The sequence below is a fragment of the Numenius arquata genome, chromosome 11 (assembly GCF_964106895.1).
Source record: "Numenius arquata chromosome 11, bNumArq3.hap1.1, whole genome shotgun sequence".
Lineage (NCBI taxonomy): Eukaryota > Metazoa > Chordata > Aves > Charadriiformes > Scolopacidae > Numenius > Numenius arquata.
Window position 1 is genome coordinate 41,623,448 of NC_133586.1, and position 7,448 is coordinate 41,630,895.

A 7,448-nucleotide genomic window follows, 5' to 3' on the forward strand; every position below is an offset into this window, starting at 1 on the left:
GGCAGAAGTCACAGGCTGTGACCGTCACACGATGCATCTCCAGAAATCAGCAGTCTCATGACCCCACACTGAAACCAAAGCTCTGCTTCCCAGCCGATGCGCTGTATCATAGAATTGTCCAGGTTGGAAGGGACTTTTAAGATAATGGAGTGCAACCATCAAGGTAACACTGCCAAAACCACCACTAAACCATACCCCTCAGCACCACATCTACACGTCTTTTAAATACCTCCAGGGATGGTGACTCCACCACTTCCCTGGGCAGCCTGTTCCAATGTTTGATAAACCTTTCAGTGAAGAAATTTTTCCTTATATCCAGTCTAAACTGCAGTCTGGCCTGTACAGTGGATACCAAGTTACTTACATGCAATGACAAGTTTCCCATCCCATCTTCTGTCCCTAAAGAGAAAAGCAGAGGTGAAAAAGAATATTGAAATCAGCCCGTTACTCAGGTGGCAGTGAGCTGGACTTACGCAGCCTTCACAGTAACAGGAAACACGAGAACCCCCTCTTTAAATCTCTATCATTCTGTGCTGATTTACAAACCCTAAAGATGAAGTTCATTAACGATATTTCCCTTATAACTTGACTTGGGTTGGAATTTTTTTCCCTGCAATTGACTAAGAATGTATCCTAAGAATAGTAACACAATATTTTCTTATCGACCCAGCAGAAAATAGATTCAGGAGTGATTAAAATAGGTAGCTATATGGATTCAGTACCATAGATACGTAAAGTACTTGCAATAAAATAATACCAAGAAGCTGTAAATAAGCAGATAAATACATTGGGTCTGTTTTAGCTGATTTTTCATTCATTTCTTTTAATGTGAAGAGTTGGAAGGAAGCTTTAGCCTCAAAACCTGTAGTGAGCAATAACAAGGTTTCTACAACGTGATGGCAAATTTACACAAAATAAGGAGAACATTTTGGGAAGCTCTGCACTGTGAATCTAGACTGTCCTTTTAAGGAATACCACATAGTGCCCAGGGTTTGCAAAAGTGAGTCAGTAAAAGTGGCAGCACAAAGGTAACAGTCACTTGTTTTTTCACCAGTTCCATAGTTTTGTGAACAAGCCCCTTTCCCTTGTTTCAATTTTCCGAGAATTTTGAGAAAACCTTTTTTTTTCCCAGTATTTGCAAATAAAATCAGTAACTCTTGTACTGATCCACTTATTGTGGGAATAATCATGAACTGCAGGGTAAAACTGCCGGCTGCGTGCAGTTTGTGCTCAAAGGACACGGACCAGACTTGATGCTCCCTCCTACCCCACAGACATTTTATCAGCTGGAAGAAAACGAATAACATCCCAGCACTGATTTGCATTCACAAGCTCAATGAAAGAGAGGCAACACAGAAAAAGTAATCATACAGGAATGTACGGAACATTAAAACCAGCAGCAAAAGATGGTGTATAGTCAAAACACAGGTGCTTCATCATCATATTCTCACTCAAGCATCCGTAACCTCAGATAACCTGCACAAAAATCCCTGGAAGAGGTGGTGGTAGGAGGACTCCAGAGGATCAAGGAAACAGTCTGAGGAGGACATGGAGCTGGCGCCGGAGGATCAGAAGCGGCAGGAGGGTTCTGAATTCAGCTTCTTCACATCCATAGAAAGCTGCCAGGTCACAGGCTGGGCTCTCTGGTGGGCAATTTGCTTTTGTTGTCTCGGAAGAACAGAGAGGACCCATGAGTTACGCGCACGACAATTAAGAAGGTTTGTGAATAGAGAATAAATAAAATACCCCCTTTGAGCTTGCTTGGCTGTGACTTTTACAGCTAATAATTCAACATCAGGTTGAGAAGACGACCCTTGCTGAAGAAGGGGAGATGAGAGGGCAGGGCTGGACACCACAGTGCACAGCAGTGCCAGCTACCACGAAGAGTGGTGTTCTTAGTGCCGAATACGCTGGAACTAAACCACAATAAAAGAGATACCATAAAAGTCTAATAGTGTCTGTGTACACGTTATTCTGGTTAGATGCTCCCTTCGTCGGGGTAAGAAAGGTGCTTGAGCAGCCAGAGCTGTTGAAGAGCAGATGTCTGGTATGCTTTTTTACCATCTCTGGTCAGAAGAAGGAAGGAGAGAAGCCATGTATGCTTGCAATTATAAACCAGGGGCCTGATCCAGAGTCTATTGAAGTCAACAGAAAGGTTTCCATTGACGTCAGCAGGCGCTGGGATGGGCCCCCAGAGCTTCGCTCCATCCTAACAACATCTTGACTTCTCTGGGTGAATTTCAGGAGTGGCTCGGATGCCCAGGTTCCCTCTCCTCGCACTGCTGGGTAGAAGGGCAGCCCGCAAGCACAGGGCTGCAGGTTTTTAAGGCTGGGTTCTAAGCAAGGACCAAGCTTCAGCATATTGTGCAGCAGCCTTGGGCTGTGCTAAATTAATGCCATCTGCTACTGGCCTTCCTCCCCTCGCCTCCTCCCACCTCCTCCCTCAGGGGGCTTCTGACAGTGGAGAATAGCTGGAGTACAGTCACAAGCCTCACGCCTCTTCCTGTCCCTAACACACCCTTTACACCCTTTGTTTCTCTCTAAGTGTCATGGGTGGAGTAGGATCCCAGAACGCTGGCTCCAAACCAGCTGGCAGCATCTGGCCAGGCTCAGCCCCGTTTCTCCCAGACTTGGAGGAACTGAAGCGGGCAGAGCCTCCAGCTCTGCAATCTCCACAGGTTAACGATGGGTTTTTTTTCACCCAGGAGAGGAGTTATTTTCGGTGACGTCACTGCCCTCCTGGCTGACAGCTTATGAACTTTCCAAATTCAAGGGAGACTTGCGAATACCGTGTGAAATCTCTTCTCTCCCTGGGTTGAAACCTTTGCCAACAGCCCTTTCAGGGGAAGGCTCCCACCCCTAGTTCTGAGAGTTCAAAAGGTAGGAACCGTTTCTCACCATCAGTGTTTGTGAAAGGCAATTGAAAGTAAAGATCCTAATTACATTTGGCATTTCTAATAGTCAGTCTCCCGCTAAACAAATGACATCATTTGTGGCATTGGCAGTAAAAGAGCCCACTGTACCAGACTGTAAACAAGAAGCCATCCAGCCTCATCTGCTCTAACAAAAGGAAGGGGAAAGGTGGGGGGGGGGCATATCTTGCTAAATGACCACGATGTTTTTCAAGTATTAGAGATGTCCCGGCACCTCTGCAAAACAGTTTTGAAACGGGGAGGGGGAGGAAAATCACCTTCAGAAACTGGGGCTTTTGGCGACCATAAGGAAATCACTGCACTCAGAAACACACAGCCACTCAGGCTGGGGACACGGTCACCCCCTGCCTTTCTGGATCTGAATTTTGTGGGCGGATTGAACATCCTCCTGATTATCGAATGCTGGATTTGACATTTCTATGGGATGCATTTTCCAAAATGGGACTTACATTCACAATTCTTCTTGGAAAAATGGTGGCCCATCGTTGCTCTCTTCCTCATACTGCATTGTGTGCCCCTTGCCCTTCACCTGCAGGTGTCACAGCTCCCATCTCCGATGAAGGGAGAAGAGATGGTTCTATTTAAGCCTAGAAGGAACTCTACCTAGGGAGGAGCAAAACAGCTTTTCCCCAGCAGGAAGGAACTCTGCACGGTTATCAGACTGGCCTTTCGGGGAAAATATTGGGATGATGGAGCTGTGCATCAAAACATGATAAAGTGAACAGATAAAAATCTCCTTCCTCCTTCAAAAAGATATATTAAATATATATATACACATATATATATATATGACTGCTGTATTTCAGTCTCAGGTTGTGGATTTTCTAGTTTGCCCCTGTACAGCAGCCTGCCCCGTGGCTGTGCTGGGAATTGGAGCGACCCGTGCTGCCAACACAGGAGGATTCTTCAGAGCTCTCCTTTCCTCATAACCATCCTGCTCGACTCTGCTTAGTTTGTGATATTTGAGGGCATCACAGCATCAAGTGGTATGAACGCAGACCATTAATTGTAACAGGATGCGGTTAGAGGCTTTTTGATATCTACATGCCCGTAACTGTAACCTGCATTCAGCTATTTTCAGCCCTTCATGCAAATAGAAGTAACATTTGCATTCAGATTGCCCTTAGTGCATAGATGTGCTGGATGATAAATTAAAAGTACAATGTAAGGGCAATACCCATCTGTTCCGTGTCAAATATATATTATTTTTTTCCTTGTCAGGTAGCGTAGATGGATGCCCTTTGCCAGATTTCCTTTTAGGCAATTGCACTCACCACTGAAAAACAACTGCTTGTTTGGACTGTGAGTCAAATCACTATCTTAATACTTATCCACTGCTCAATTTTTGAAATCTCCTTCCTAGCTGTGCTTCTGATAGCTTCCTTAACCGAAGGAAAGATCTCCCTGGTCTGTTTTTTACCTCTGCAAAAGTAAGATATAGGATACGTTCACGATCCAGGCATATGGAAATATCCCCTCGCCTACAAAGTGAAATGGGTTCATAATGTTCCTTTCTCTTATTAATTTAGTTGCAAGATGCTTTCTGAATCACTCACAGTATCATCGTGCAAACCCTTTCACGGTAGTTAGGCTTTATTCATAGGAGAACTCGCCTTGCGGAGTGTGAAAGAGGCCATTTATGCTTAATGATGATAATAACCAGCAGTCGGAGACTGGGAAAAGAAAGGAAAATAAAACCCGGCAGAAGTTTACAGGAAAGGACATTTAGTGTTGCCAGGAGGGTGAGAAGGTCAGACATCTGGTGGTTCGTCTCGCCCTGGATTACAGGCAGGAATGCACGGCCGCGGCGGTGGGGCTCGGCCGGCCGCTGGGGCACGGGCGCTCATGGTCGGGGGGACTTTGGGGTGTCCCAACGTGTCCCCCGCTTGCAGGAGACCTCCTTTGTTCAGGGGTGCAGGGCACAGAGCGGGCTCACTCTGCACAGCCAAACTCCCAGGGGAGGAACAAGGAGGAGGAGAAAAGCACGCCCTGAAAAAGATTTTGGAGATTAAGCTGGAGTAAAGACTACCAAGGGAATATTTAGGAAATCCCTCAGAAATCATGTCAGCTTCATCCTCATTAATAATGAAAAAACCCCAATAAACAGGGATCACAGAGACCTGTGTGCCCCCCCTCAGCGGTCCCAAACTTTCTGGGCACAGACTGTCAGCTATTCATTAAAAAAAGTGTGTGTTTTGGGAAGCCAGCTGCAAACTACACCTTGCTACTTGTAGATCCTTCTACAAAGGGCCATAGACGTTGCTGCTTTCTTCCCCTCTAGTAAGGCAAAACCCGTTGCCAGTGTCCTGAAACTCCGAGTATCAAAACCATGCAGTGTCCTCTGTGAAAACAGTGGGATGGAGAGCTCAGATGGTCAGCTCTCACTTGGCCACAAGTGATTGATATAAGGGGATCTACGTTTCCCTAAAGCCTAGAATGGTGCTGGAGTTTAACCTTCAAGAGCTCAGCAATGCAGAAGAAAAGGAGTATCTTATTATCAAACCCTGCAAGATCTTACAACGTTTTTCCTTCAGTGCTGCAATTTCAACACTCCCAGCATTTATTGTAAGATATCTCAAACATTCACTGTGTTCAGTTTACGTTCATCTCCATCTATTTTTAACCAAAAATAAACTCGAATGCACATTGGAGCAGTGCAGTATTTCTCTTGAGTATCATAAGACCGCTTGATCACATCTTTTCCTGGCACTTAGTCCATTGGTTTATGAATTATTTTGTTACGCTGAGTACATAGTTGATAGTTTAATGGCTGGAAGTGATTGTTCTCGAAATATGGATGGAGTTGTCATGGCAATACATTGCTAGGAAGATTAAGGCATGCTTAAATTAAGGCATGCATTGAATTCTCAGTTGTTTTAGCAACTCTTTCCTTGCCATGTTTGGAGAACATCCTATCTAGTGCGATCTTCCAAGACGTCTTACTGGATTCCCAGTCAAGTAGTGACTAACCTAATGCTTTGAGTCACCAGTTTGCCATCCCTGGGCTGCGGCCAGTCCCGTGCAGCGCTCACAGGGGCAGCGATTGGCCTCCAGCTCTGCCTGTTTTGCAATACCAGGAATTCCTCCCAGCTCCTTTGAACTAAACCCCGAGCACAGACTCGCACACCACCGGAGCATTTGGCTCCAAGACGCACAGGAAGGTTTTCAAAAGCACAGAAGAGTTCAGACAACAGCGAGAGCTGCTTTTCTAGAATTTGATTTTTAAGGGTTTTAAAGAAATTCATAGCGATAGATGGGGCCTGAAGAGACTTTCAGAAACACGTATTGAAAGTGTCGCCCCGAGGTTGCCTCCCACACGCCCCACGCAGCAATTTGTCGAGAGAAAGTCGCCGTAGTGATTCCTCTCAGAAACTCTGACAAAGAAGATGTTAATCAAGTATCTCAGTATTTCTGATAGACCGATAGCATTTCCGGCTTCTGTTGAAAGAGATCTGCTGACACCAGGCACATCTCTGGCCACGTGTGACCTGTCACCGAGGATTTTTCACGCAGCCTCACTGACCGAGATGGAGATCGTGTGTGTGGGTGGGAAGGGAGAAGCATCATTTCCCCAAAAGCAGCTCCCCTGTAACCAGCCCACTTCAATGTTCTCGGTAAATTTAGTCTGTGCCTCCCCATCTACACACAGTGATAAAGGATATATTGTAAAACCTTATCTGTAAGAAAATTTGCATGGAGGGGAGAGCATTATTGGCAGTCCCATGCAGGGTCTCAAATCCATGCTGGTATTTGAAACATGAGCAAAGAGAAACCTTCAGACATTGAAACTAAGGAAAAAAAATATTAAAAAATAAAAGGTTAGTCTATGAACACGTGGAAATACCATTTTCAGAATTGCCTAAATGAAATGGAAGCCCTGTATTTATCTCTGAACATCCTATTGCTGTGGACAATGCAAATCCACAGCAGTAAAAGTTTGCAAAGAAAACAGTTTATTGTCAAATCCATTGACGAGGAGTAATAACAACTCATTGAAACTGCAGTCAACACCTGTCTTGTAAATCCAGAAAATAAATATTCACTGCCCTGTACGTGATCTGCAGCTTGCAGCAAAGATGACCCCAAACACATGGGAAAAGGATCAAAACAAAAAAGCACGTGATGGTGCTTAACAGAAACTACATTATCCATGGAAGGGACAAACACACATGGCCTTCAGATCCCTGTAAAACAATACCAGGGCTGCAGCAGGGCTGAAACTGGGAAAAGCAGATGCTGCCCAAAACAGAAATCTGCTCGAGAAGTTTAACATGCACAACACATATCAGGAAATCAGAGCGCTTTCATGTGAGCAGAGACGAGCTCGTTGCAAGCTTATTTCCATGTAGCATTGATGAACCAAATGGCAGAGAGGCTGAAGAGGCAGAATTCAGACCAGGATCAATGGGTTTGCTGGGTCTGGTTGAGTTAGCCCTTGTCTTCAGCTTCTTTTGGAGACAGGAGCCAGCTACAGAGAATGAAGCCTGGCTTAAGGTCAAGAGCTACTGAAAAACA